Source organism: Fundulus heteroclitus, unplaced genomic scaffold (assembly GCF_011125445.2).
Source record: "Fundulus heteroclitus isolate FHET01 unplaced genomic scaffold, MU-UCD_Fhet_4.1 scaffold_53, whole genome shotgun sequence".
Lineage (NCBI taxonomy): Eukaryota > Metazoa > Chordata > Actinopteri > Cyprinodontiformes > Fundulidae > Fundulus > Fundulus heteroclitus.
The window spans coordinates 1,595,514-1,609,773 of NW_023396956.1; the positions used below are offsets into that span (position 1 = coordinate 1,595,514).

The 14,260-nt window shown below is 40.1% G+C and overlaps 1 protein-coding gene across 2 annotated transcripts in view; it reads left to right on the plus strand.

Annotated features, from left to right (window-relative positions):
- Positions 1-11,309: 11,309 nt before the first annotated feature.
- The window catches only part of LOC105921769 (myosin light chain kinase, smooth muscle), a 70,813-nt gene continuing 67,862 nt past the window's right edge, over positions 11,310-14,260 (plus strand). For both annotated transcript variants that reach the window (XM_036132611.1, XM_036132613.1), the window contains exon 1: positions 11,310-11,443. The gene's annotated coding sequence lies outside the window, so the exon portion shown is untranslated. The remainder of the gene's footprint in view (positions 11,444-14,260) is intronic.

The following is a 14,260-nucleotide window of genomic DNA, read 5'->3' on the forward strand; positions in this document are numbered from 1 at the left end:
TTAGTTCAACTTTGTAGTCCAACTGTTTTTTAATATTTGCTTTTAGTTTCTATTTTCCCATGTTTTATTTTGTTTCTACATTTTATTCCAACTTGCTTTTATTCTGTTTTATTTTCCTATATTTTAATCATGTAAAGCACTTTGCATTGTCTTTGTACTGAAATGTGCTATAAAAATAAATTTACCTTGCCTTGCCTTACAGCTCAGGGGTCCTCAGGTAGTGACACAGTGTACCGTAATGCTCTGAATATCCATTGAGCAGAGCGGCTTTGTTGCTTACCAAAGTCATACTTACACATTTTAACAGATTTTGAGCGCATTGTACCACATATAATCAGTCAGTAAGCACAACGGTAATCATATATAAGACGCACTGTATTATAAGGTGTACCATTAACTTTTGGGAAAATTTAAGGATTTTAAGTGCACCTTATAGTCCAAAAATATAGTATAATATGGTGGGGGAAACCCTGCTAAAGAAAAATCAAGATTAAAGAAACTAAAGAACATAAGAGAAGTAAAAATGATTGAAAACCATCATAATAAGAATATTTCAATGAGTTCAGAGTTCACTGAAGATCTAAGTTAGAGAACCAAAGTTTAAATAAGCTTAACTAATTTAGAACAGCATTTGCTATGTGTTAAACCCATTCACAATGCAAATCTGATTTAGGGAAACATTACTTGAGAAAATAACATTTTAAGAAATCAATAACCTTGAGCACACTTGATTTTTATTTATGTAATTATTTATCCAGAAATAATTAAGATTTTAATTAACGTAAAGGGTGCTGTAAGTGGACGATTGACCGGAAATAATGGGAGCAAATCCGAGCGCATGGCCGTTAGCTGGCTAGCTTTCTCTTAAATTACACACAATACCATTAAATCTAAATGAATGTTCTCTATTCATGCTACAGCATGAATAGAGAACTATTGGACATGTCACTATTGGACGATGGTGAAGTGAGACAAAAACAAGCATTATGTTTTTGCATTATGTTACCGTAGTCAGTAACAAGGCTGTTAAGGAGGCTAATGGCTGAGGCTAATGCTAGCTGAGATTCTGAGCTTATTAAACAAGATATCTGTTGTATCTGGTGTAATGAGTGGACTGGAAAACACAAACATCAATGTCCCATCAGTGTTGAGAAACCCTTATGGACCCTTTTTGTCCCGTTGTGGCAACTTTGGGGCATCCTGTTGCAATGAACTAGAATCGTTCAACTTCTGAAGAAGTTGAAGAAGGCGCCCGCCTGGTGGTGGGCATGACCGTCAAAGGCAAAGCTTCCGAGTTCCTTGGTCGTAGTCTCTCATCGCTTGGGGATTTTAAATCAAACCTTCTGAGTGAAAAGGATTTGTCTTCATCAAAACCTGCCGACCGGGAAAACTCTGCGTCTGCAGAGCTGCAAACTGCGTATTTCGATCTGAGACGCAGCTAATGAGCTAATTGGCGACAGCCGACGGTCAACGTTTCCCATTCATTTGCTACGGTAGTCCTAAACCACTACTGACATAATACACTTTTTGGCCACAAGCGTCATTTTGGGGGCGTCGTTTCCACCTCTTCTTCAACTCAACTTCTTCCCATTGGTTGGTTAGCATTTTACTGCGTCGGTCAAATCTACATGGCTTTTCCCCGACATGAAGCATTGTTTAATAATAACTCAGCAGGCAGACGTTCAGTGTCCGACCTCTTACGGGAAGCTGCTAATAGACTGGAAGAATTAGAACGCTGTACATTTGGGATCTGAAATGTTTTTCGTTGGTTTCAGATTCGGCTTTCCAGATCAATAACTCATCGGCGGATGATTTATTCTACAAAACAGACACCTCTCCGCAACCACCGCAAGGCAGACGCTGAACTACAACCGTAGTTTCCTCAAAACGAGTCCGTGGGCCAGAATCTGTGGGACGTCTCCTTAAGAAGTTTCGGATGAACTGTCAGACGGCAACTTTCTTGCGCTTAGATAAGTTGCTACACATAGCAGTGATCTCAAAACACCAATAATCCCACGTTTTCACTTGCACATTAATAAGTTATTGCTGATAAAAAAATCTGAACTGTTGCGCTCCGGGCCGAGAGGTCACGTGATTCGATTTTTGCTGCTCAGCCAATCAGATCGCTGTATTGTCAGCTGAGTGCGTTCAATGTGTAAGGTGTTTCCAGACGAAGAAAGCGCAATAATAGTATTTTCTGGCGCCAGTTGGCAAAGATCTTAATGGCAAGGAAAAAGAAATAGCCCAGACCATCCATCATCCATTTTCTAACACGTTTATCCCTGCTGGGTTCGGACCGGTGCCGATCTCCAGCTGTCAATGGGCGAGAGGCGGGGTATAAACTGGACAGGTCGGCAGTCCATCACAGGGCAGAAATAGCCCAGACTTTTGCTCATTTTACTGTGATATCACCAAGACCTGCTGCGCTAGGATAGCACAGCCAAACGACTTATCCCCGCCAGAATTTGTATCCCCTGCATCAGGAGAGTGTTTAAAATCAATAAAACTTTTAACCTCCAGCTTTGCGAAGTCTAAATATTTTTAAACATCACATTCTAATAAAATGAAATAGATTTTTTTAAATTCCTAATACATTGTTCTGTTTTTAAAATCGACATATCTCGTTGTTGATAAACAAACAGCAAAAGGCTGGGGTGTTAAATGGGCACGGTGTCGTGCCAAACTAGGTATCCCCGCCAGGATTTGTATCCCCTGCGTCGGGAGCGCGCATTCAGCTTGCTGAACGCAGTAAACTCCGCCTCATTTCCAGACAATTCGGCATGAAAATCAAGATGTTTTATTTCTCTTAGCGAAATATAGGAATAGTGCCGTTACATTATCGTTCAGTTAATGGGTTAAAATTGAAAACGTAACACTTGTTAGTACGATCGTAAGGGATTGCTATGTCGGTTAAAACTAAACTGATCACTCAGTATAACACGTTCTGATAAAGTAAACGGCTCTGTGGTCATCTCCAGATGTGTCACGAAAGTATTAGCTTTATGTCATTAGATTGTTGCATGTCTGTCTGCTGAAACTAAAAACCCACCTTTTGTGCCAAAACTCAAGAATGTGGGCTACTGTTAGTCCATTTTGGAAGGTGTTACACATTGTGGCAGGCTGGACCCCATATTTTTTGTATCCCCTTGTAACTTCTTAATTTAAAGAGCTAACAGCTTCAACTTTTCTACAGTTGTTTGTGATTATAAGAGGTGTTTATGTGGCAAGACTCAAGAATGTGAGCTACTGTTAGTCCATTTTGGAAGGGGATACATATTCTGGCAGGCTGACCCCGATATTTTTTGTATCCCCTTGTAACTTCTTCATTAAAAGAGCTAACAGCTTCAAATTTTCAGCAGGTGCTTGTTGTTATAAGAGGTGTTTATATGCCAAAAATCTAGAATGTGGGATACTGCTAATCCATTTTGGAAGGGGATACATATATGCTCAGCATGATAGTCTGTTTCCAGCATACATTTCTTGGCTGACTTTGTGCAAGATGAGGACAGCATTACTTACAAATCCAAAGATTGGGCCTGCTCTGATGGTGCACGGGTATATATATATATATATATAAGAGGCCTTAGTCCTCAACTTAGCCTGAGGTCCTTTACAGCGTGTCTTCCTCCCTCTCATAACCCCTTTCCTGTCAGCCTACTTTAAAAAAAATTAGCCAATAGAACCTCAAAATCCCAATTACAATATTATATATTGTAATATATTTTGAAACTCCTCATACTGTTCTTTTTTTTTAAAGCGACACATCTTGTTTTCTTAATATGGTTCTTGGCTGAATTAAAATATAATTAGATCTGATCATTTTGGCAGTAACTTTATTCTGTGTTCATTTGATCACACTTGGAATCAGCTTTATATAATCCATTCATGCGGGTCTATCCACACACAAAAAAACAAACAAGTAGACAGCTGTGATGGACTCAGGAAGGTGGGTTTTTAGTTTCAGCAGACAGACATGCAACAATCTAATGACATAATACTTTCGTGACACATCTGGAGATGACCATAGAGCCATTTACTTTATCAGAACGTGTTATACTGAGTGATCAGACTAGTTTTAACCGACATAGCAATCCCTTACGATCGTACTAACAAGTGTTACGTTTTCAATTGTAACCCATTAACTGAACAATAATCTAACGGCACTATTCCTATATTTCGCTAAGAGAAATAAAACATCTTGATTTTCACGCCGAATTGTCTGGAAATGAGGCGGAGTTTACTGCGTTCAGCAAGCTGAATGCGCGCTCCCGACGCAGGGGATACAAATCCTGGCGGGGATACCTGGTTTGGCACAACAACTGTCGCCAGCTTACCTCAAGTTCTTTCTGTAAAACTGGCAGACCGTAGTAGTCATGTTTCCTCAGCCATGTCTTTCACCAAATACGTCGTCGCCTTTTCTTTTTAGGGCTTTCTGCACACAAAATTGCACATATTGCCAAAGCAGCACGTTTCTCTCCGGTAATGTTTACAGTAGCCATCGACACTTCCGTCTTCTTCTTCTTCTTCTTCTTCTACAGTATGAGCACTCCGGTCGCGTCCGAGCGTTGCGCCCATAGACATAATATAAGAGTAGACGCGTCATTGGGCGGTTCTGCCTATGCTGCGATGCGTCAGAGCGTCCACCATCTTAAATGTGGCAAATCTGCAGTTACTCAGTCACTTAAACAGTATCAGAGGGACTTGAATCTCTGAATATACTTTGTATTCATAGTATTTTTTTTTGTAATATTACAAGTTTATTTTCGTATCCCTTTAGCTTCATTCTCCTGAATTTATTCTCCTAAAAAATAAAAATATTTAAAATAATCTAACCTGGCCCTATTACTCCAGGAGTAAAATAATTCTGCAAACTGTGTGTATTCTGGAAATGTTCCCCCTTAAATCTCATGATATGATGTTTTTATCATAACATTATCACTTTTGTGTTTGTTTGTTTATTTTTACTTTATTGACCTAGGACTTTTTTCTCTCATTTTATTAATTTTACCTCTTTAATACTCACCCAAAAAGTATGTTCCTAAAGGTTCACAAGTGACACGGTTTTATGAAATAATGAAGACAACAATGTTTAGATTTAACAAATCGATCCTCATAACATATACACACACAAATATATATATATATATATATATATATATATATATATATATATATATATATATATATATATATATATATATATGTGTGTGTGTGTGTGTGTGTGTGTGTGTGTGTGTGTGTATTTATTGCAGCACAGTAATGAGGCATCTTCTCTGATCCACGTTCACAATAACAGAACTCAACTTTTTTCTGCCACATACAATATGGCCGTGACGTTGACGTGCGAACCTGCGCCCTATAGGCCCATTCATACCCTACGTTTGGCCTGCACGTCCGTATTTCTGTCCGTACGTTCTATCCGTTGACTCCTTCATACCTCCGTCCGTTGAGGTGCGCAATAACCAGTATTTCCTCTAGGTGGCAGTGCTGAGCGCCAATGATTCGTCACTGATCAAACACGGCGACGGTCCAAGACGTGATTTTGTTGTATTTGCTCCGTAAATAAACGTTTTGTTTGTCCCTGTGCCCCGGACACGACACATCATATGTATGGGTAGTTGCAGACAAGCTCCGCAAGTTGTTCCTCGAATCCCGCCATTGTTTAAAGCCCAGAATTCTAACCTTCTTCGGGATTTTGTTGACATTTTGTACTACAAACTCAATAGCGCCCCCACCGTTTCCGGTAGTATTGCTCCGTATTGATCCGTTTTGTCCGTAAGCGTAAGCTCCTAATTTTCGTGTCAAAGTACGGACGAAATCGACGGTTAGAACGTATGAAACACTCCACACGTATCCGTATCCGTCTTTTACGTGAGGTATGAATGGGCCTTATGACGCGTCTACGTATATGATGTCTGTAGTTGCGCCGTACACAGATCGTGAGCGGTGAACTTTTAAACCCGCGGTTCCGTCGCACAGTTTGAGACGATATAAGTACCACGACTGAAAAACTTGTACAGTGTATGCCGGCTTAACACACTTACCATAACAGCTCCGCATCACCGTTCATGACCACTTCTTCTTCTTCTGTTTTAAAAGCGGTGCGCCCTTCTTCTTCTTCGTGTTTTAATGGGTGCTGACCACATCCAAAAGGATTATTAGCGCCCCACTAGTGGTGCGCTGTGTTCCTCATCTTTATATTATCAGCAGCGCAACCAGCTACCGTAACACCTGTTAAATGTATCACTGTTATAGCTCCGAAGGTCCAGAAACTCATGTGTGCTATAGCGCAGCAACGCGGTGCAGTTTTGAAAGAAAAGATAGCCAGTGTGGTGTTAGCTTTAGCCTAGCACGCACCACCCTCCGCGGTTCACAGGCTTTGTTTATGCCGGCTGAGTTGCACTTCCGCCCGGCTGGGAGAAGTCGGCAGGTTCCAGTGTTCTGAAGAACTATAGGATGACGGGAATATCGGCGATAAATGTATCACTGTTATAGCTCCGAAGGTCCAGAAATTCATGTGTGCTATTGCGCAGCAACGCGGTGCAGTTTTGGAAGAAAAAGTCCGGTGAAAAATAGATTAAAAAAAACTTCAGGAAAACTGTTGTTTTTTTATGTGAGACGGTGCAGAGATGAAAAGTCCATATTGCGCCTGCTAATGAGCAGTAGTTCTTGCTGTTGCAATTTTTCCATCATTCATTCATTTATATCAGTTGTTCAAATTATTTATTTGTTACTTGTAAAAAAAAAAAAAAAAAAATATTGGGTACCCCCCGGCGGGTTGCGAACCTGCGACCTTTGGTGCACCAGCCCAACACCTAAACCACTGTACCGAAAAAAAGTGCCATGCTGAGCTCTGCATTTTTGTGAGGTCAACTGTGTGTAGGAAGTGGTTTTAAGAAGTGGTTTTTGGTTAATTTTGTCACCACGGTAACTTTAAATGGCGTCAAGTACAAATAGCACACTTCGCACCGTCGAGACGCACGTTTTGATATATAGTTTGTGGGGGTACAGCCTACGGTTCGGGCTGTATTCACGGTGACGGAAGAATAAAAAGCTATATTAAAGAAACCCTTATTAGGTGCATAACATAAGGCCTCCGCCATGCATTTTCAATGCATAGGCGGGCGCCTAATTAGTAGCGGCTAGCTAGCGCTCCAGTTCAGGGTGAAACCCCTTGTTTGTGAATCCAGGCCTTGTGTGAGTCGGCTGTTTTGATGTTGATTTAACAGAAAACAGACTGTACTCAGCTTATCGTCCATTTATTGTTTTTGTGGTGAACTGCTCAATATATCACAATATTGATTTTTGTCACAGATGTGTTTTTCTCTGTTCTTTTGTGCTCCCTATGGTTCGGGTTATGTTCATGGGCGGAGAGTTTATACCTGACTGATAATATCTCTGGCTCTTCCGCATAAACCCACTCCTCTCTGCATTTGCCACCAGAAGCAATAGTTACCCTTTATTAACATTTGTTCACAGGTTATTTGTGTGTCTAGTATTTTGACTGATATTGTATTTTATCTTGTGTTGTTGTCTTTTTATTGTTCCTGCCTCAGGACGACAGATGTAAATTAGCATCTATGCTATAATCTGGCTCATTTACAATCTGTACAAGAGTATGATTGTTCATTAATGTGCACTGTCCTGATTAAATAAAAATAAATACAAATACAAATATTTGGCAACAGTCACAATTATAATTTAACTTTTGGTTTTCTGTGTCTTTTCTTTCTTTAACATCACACGTTAAACCTACTACTCTCCAATAAACGTCAGGTGTCAGATGACAGCTGTTGCATCCAGATTTGGAAGGTTGTTTTTCCTGATCATGCCCCTCTATGTTATTTAGGCAACAAAATGGTGTTACTGGGAGGGGCGTCATTGGGAACAACCGCCTCCTTAAAAGGAGTCTTATGGGGCTGTTAAGTTGTGACGTATCTACCACTTCTTCCTGGGTCCAAACTGGCTGAATCCTTTGTTTATTCAATATGCTGCTGTGCTGTCTTAATAGATCGGAGACAAAAAAAACAACTCCAACTGTAATTGTATCGTTTTATGTGCGATGAGAAGGAGAAGAGGCGATGGCTGCAGTTGCTAAAATAAGTTATTCTCCAGGAAATTATTAAAATGGTGCAATTTTGCTGACTCGCAGTGTTAGCATTAAACTAACCGGTTGCATACGCTAACTACAGTGCATACGTTAACGTTTGATATTGTAAAGCATGAATACAAGTTTGAGAATTAACCGTAAGCATAAACCACAGTATCATGTACAGCTGATGTGGACCCTAAAGTTCACTGGTGACGTCAGACTTAACAACCGGATTATGGTACGGTACGGTATGGCAGGTTCCCCGGGAAAACCGCTCCTGCTTCAGACTTTTTACAGCGACAAAGTTAATATTTACACTTCTACATGAGATCTTTTGTCTCACTCATGGCGAGGCGAGGACAGGTTAATAACAAATTATTTCAACCGCAGTTAATAATTTTCTATTCTCGGACTTAAGGCGCAGTTCCTCTCTGTCTGCATTAACTGTGCTGAGAGGCGGAGACGTTCAGTTCGTGAACGTCGGGTTTCTAGGGTTTCCCCGGGGTTCAGGCCCTAACTTTAAGAGGTATTTTGTTAATGGACTTCTGTGCAGGGCATGGGATATCCAAACAAAAACCATGTTCAAGCAAGAGGTCATTCCTAAATGTATGAACAATGGTCGATTTTGTACTTGTATCATCACACATGAGGCATTATGTCTGGGATGAAGAGAGGGACGGAGCTGTTAACTAATCACTGTTAACAGGTAGGTGGATACGGTGGCTGGAAGACTTACATCCAGACCTGGTGAACCTTATTAACTTGTCTATGAATGTTTGTCATAAAGAGCAAACTCCCTTGTTAGTGTAGGTTACCTGAATTCTAAAACAAGGAAGTTTGTGAGTCAAATTTTTCGCAGTGGCCTTTAAGCATTTATTTTGCATATTCTCTTCCTATGTTCTACGTTTTTCCTTCACCTCCAGTTGCTTTCCACATTCAACAAATTAAAGACAAACTTATGGGAGCCCATTTCCCCCACTTGAAAGAAAACTAGCATGTGACATTAAAAGGAAATCCAATGAGATTAAAAGGAAATCCAAAAATAACTTTGTCTCTTGTAACTTGTTTCCTAAAGGCCTAAATATGGTTACTGTGGAAGCAGGAAGGCACTCTGACATATTTATTCAGCACATCATTTTGGCAAAGTTGACTTAAGATGATTTAACTTTGACATGTAAATATAGAAACTAGAAACTACTTTTATTTCACCATAAATCATAATAAACCTTCAGGCTTGTTAAACAAACTACAGTAAACCATTTCCCAAAGTTAAAATTATTATTTAAGATCCTGCTGCATTGTAAAACAGATAATCTCCACAACACGTTTTTTTCACTCACTTTTCATCAAAATGTATAACAGAGACAAATAAGTCTAATGCTGCCGTCTTTAGTTTAGGATGAAGGGATGTCGTCCAACATGTCGGACTGAGGTTGTTAAATCTGATTATTTCAGAAACTGCACCACAGAGAGCAAACACTCTGGGGAAAAAAACTCATAAACAAGGAGTTGATTCTCAGTAAATGAAACCTAAGCAGTCCACACAAAGGAGGCAACACCCACTGGTTTCCATCCTGACGCCAACAGAGTTTATTTTCTTCCAGTGTAAATAGATATGTAGATTGTAAACTTGTCAGCTTTACAGAAAGCACAATATAAGCTTAATGAATATTTTTTCACGCTTTGTACACCAGGCTTAATTGTTTTAGACATACAGGCAGTTGATACTTAACAAGGAATACATTTTTAGGCTCAGTTCAGCCAGGTTAAAATAAATAGATTCATGTTCGTAGTCCAGCAGCTGACTATTTACAGCCTAATATGGAAAACGTGTCTAAACAACATTAAGAAATCTGCTTATGGATTATCCCATTTCCTGTCATCGGTTTTATTCCCTCCTGCTGTTTTGCTCACAAAAACCATATTTTACGATGACTAACCAGCTGCTCTTGTTTATATAGTTTATTCACAGAAGAGACTTTTCAGACTGAAAGGTTTCCATTTAGCCGATGTTTGTAAATGTGGTTAAATTTAACTCTCATTTCCATCAAGTCAGCACAAACAGGATTTAAGTTATTTTGCCCCTAAAGCTTTTATTACACAGTAAAAACCTAAAGCTATTGTAAAGATAATAATAACGGCTAAATACTGAAAGTTGAAGTTGTCTCTGATAAACGTTTTAATGCATTGCAAAGTTATTTGATGATTTAACATAAAATCTAATTTGTCTATTTATCATTTGGGTCATAAGGGCGTTGACCCACCATGATACTCCTCTTTAATGAACCCCTGATCCTGTTTCAGTCCATGAAATAACCTTTAATTCTGTAAATTAAATGTATTTATTAATAGATCTCAGTGGATCATTCAGTTACTGACCTGCAGGAAGTTCTGGAGAGAAGAGTTCAAAGCTGCAGCTTCTCTGTCTTTCCTCTCCGGTCCAAAAAATACAGCAGCAACAATCAGGTAACATAAAACCCTCAGTGTCACCTGATAGTCAATAAATATCCTTACACAATAAGCCAAGTCAAAGGCGGTAAAGTCTAAAGTGAGAAGAGACACGCAGGGCTAAACTACCAATATATGTCCTCACAGAGCTGCCCTTTGTCTCTGCTGCATACAGACGCAAATGAGTAATTCAGAAAGTACAGAGCAAAAGAAAAATAAGGGGTTGGGTTTGTAAATGAAACCTAAGTGGTCCACAAAGACAGGCCACACCCACTGACTTCCCTCCTCTGTGTCCACAGAGTTTATTTTCTTCCAGTATGAATAAATATATGAATGGAAACTTGATGGCTTGATAGAAAGCAACAAATAAGCTCAACAAAGTATTGGATCCTAGCCCTGTATGCCCATTTCAGGACTTACAAAATACCTTTATTGTCCCACAGTGTGACGAAAACACAGACAGAAGACAGGAGAGTTACACACTAGATGCTATTCTATTCTATTCTATTCTATTCTATTCTATTCTATTCTATTCTATTCTATTCTATTCTATTCTCACATTCTCTTCAGGCAACAGCTGCAGTAATACATTTAAACACTAGATGGCGGCAGTGAACCAGAAAACGGGAAAGTTCGTTTCAATCGCGCCTCATTTAATGACGTCAGAGCTGCTAGAAGTTCAGTCTGAACAGAAACCTTCATCACACGCTGAGGACCTCCTCCTCCTCCTCCTGTCACAGACAGAGGAGATCTCAGAGGAGCAGGAGGAGGACGGGAGGGAGGAAGAGGAGGAGTTCTGCTGCTGAATGAACTGGTTGTTGGAGTGAAGAACAGGAGCTGCTCAGAGAACTGAGGTTCTCCTCCTGCTGCTGGTTTCATCAGGTTCCTCTGCTGCTTCCTCAGGTCAGAAAGTTTTTCATCTTTAACTGGTTTTAATTTCACCCTCTGATGTTGACGGAGTCAGAACTGCTTCATCTTCATCTTTAATATCTCCTGGTGTGAAAACAGCCTGCAGATGATCTCAGCTTTCCATGTTAAAGTTCAGTCTGATAGACTTTCTGCTGCTGTTTGGTGATGAAATTAAATGTTTGAGCTTCCTGTTTTCTTCTGACCACAGTTCAGATGAAGGGTCATCAGTCAGATTAAACTCCTGCTGGTGCTCAGAGCTGAGAGGAGCTTCTGCCTCACATGATGGAGAATTATCCAGTGAACAGGTTTATTTCTGCTGCAGGATCTCAGTGAACCTGCTGTTAAACCTCTAAAGGCTCATTCCAGACTTTCTACAGCCTGTAAATCACATGAAATCAGACATTTCTCACAGACTGAGCACAGATCACCCAGGAGGTTCTTCAAATCTGGTATTTATACATTAACATGAGTGTCTTCTACCTGTTTCTATCTGGACTGTTAATCCAGGATCAGATCAGTTTTCTGAAGCGGTTTAAAGTCAGACATCACGAGTCAAACAGCAGCTTCATCATCTGGAGGTTTCCTCCTGATCTCAGGCTGTGGAGCTGCTCTCTGTGACACAAACGTATCGTTTCTGTGTGAATCTCTCAGGCTGGATGTGGGAACCAGAAGCCGAGCCTCTGCGCTCAGCTGTGAAGGATGTTTGTGAAACGGTCGACTGACAGGAAGGAATCTGCTCTGATTAAAACCTGCAGCATGATGGGAAGTTTTCAGGACATTAAAGCTTCAGATCAACCTGAGGTTGAACTCTGAGTCCAGCTGCTGGTGCCTTGCTCTTTGAGTCATGTTGCTCATAAGGATCTGTTGTTTTCAGAGCAGAACTGTCGGTGTTTATCTCAGCCTGTTTAACTTGTCAGATCAGCGTCGGTCGCTCCCTGAGCTGGAAATGAGGCAGCAGCGATGGCAGAAACATAAACAAAACTGTCACACAAACTTGTTTTTAGGCCAATTTACAGAAACTCAGGATCTCCTCATCCAGACGCTGTTCTTTGATTTAATTTTTCTGTTTTTCATCCAGAATAAGTTGTTTCTGTCCCTCTCCTGCAGCTCCTTAGACCAAATTCAGACTGCGGTACGATTTTAAAGTTTACCAGTCCAGTTTTTCAGGGTTTTTCAGGGTGTTACAGAGATGTAGCTGCAGGTTGTTAGTATAATTTCCATGATATTGAGTGAAAATCCTCACACGGTTTTGAGCAGGCACACATTTTCTGTACCAAGGTTGTGGTGGTTTATCATCAGGATGGCAGCAGTGGTTTCTTATTGATCTGTCGGACAGATTCCAGTTTGTTCATGTTAATAATAAATCCTCCTCAAACTCTAGGGTCACCTGTGGAGTACCACAGGGTTCAGTCCTTGGACCAATTCTATTTACTATATATATGCTTCCGATAGGCAAAATTATCAGACAGCATGGGATTAATTTCCACTGTTATGCTGATGACACTCAGCTATATTTATCCATAAATCCTGATGAATCCAATCAGTTACTTCGACTGCAGTCATGTCTTGATGACATCAAAAGCTGGATGACTTTAAATTTCCTGCATTTAAATTCTGACAAGACAGAAGTTGTAATCCTTGGACCAGACCAGTGTTCCCTCTAAGCTGCAAGCGTGCGCAATTGCGCACGGCACCTGGCTTCAACGCGCACAGCAAATCTATGCTGCGCAGAAAATAAAATCCTTGCTGAACTGTAAACAAAATAATATAAACCAAGTTGTTTTATACTATTTTGCAACTCTGGTGAGACGGTGTTCCGCGGCCCGCTCTGTGAGCAGCAGGTGCTGATCGGAGCGCACCACTGATTGGTGGGTGGGGCAGACAGCTTTATGGTTGGGCAAGTTGCGCTGTGCGTCTTTGTTCTGGACTCCGTTAAAGAAAAAATTACCGATCTACCTCGAGTAGAAAGCTGCTGCTCTGAGTTGTTCTTCCTCACTCTGTCATACTCGGGTTTTCGGTTTCAGAACAGGTGATATCAGCCAGGTAACTAAACTCAGTGTCCAACCAACCATGACTTCAACGCGAGCACAGGCATGAAAGAAGCCCTGATCAATGGAATGCAGATAACCTGCTTCACCATGGCAACGACAGGAAATAAGCTTTAAAGTGCGTATTTCCCGCAAGTGGATTTAGAAATTTTTAATGAAAGCTTATGGAGAATAATTAACCATAAGAAATAATGCTGTTGCTGCTGAAAAAGCGAGTTGACTTCATATGAGAGTTATTTGATGGAGAATTAAAGCTGTTTTCTCCCACTTCACTAATTCAACATAAAAGGGAAGTGGGGAGGGCGCATTGATTACAAAAAGCATTAAAAGGACATGGCAGCCAATCTTGATGAAGTTTAATCAGGTATGGTTAAGTTGTAAGTTTTCCTATGTTTAAACATACTCAATTAAATAATTAATTGGCTATATTCAACATATGCAATTAATATTGGGATAGAGTGAGTTATTGAATAACTGAGATGTTCCTCTTTTTGGAAGCGTTGGTCACCCATCCTTGTAAAAATGTGTTGACATTAATTGTCTTGTAAGTGTTTAATTTGTACCAACCACACTTTATATTAATCATATAGGCTATATGTATATTTTCAGCTGAAGTAAAGGTAGTGTTATTTAAGTGAAGAAATGTGCAGCAGACCTAACAGTGTTGGGGGGGAAAAATAGGTGAATGGAAACTAGAATATATTAATAGAAAAAAAGTAGAAATAGAAGTGCCAAAATTTGACACTGCCTCTGAAAGATTTTC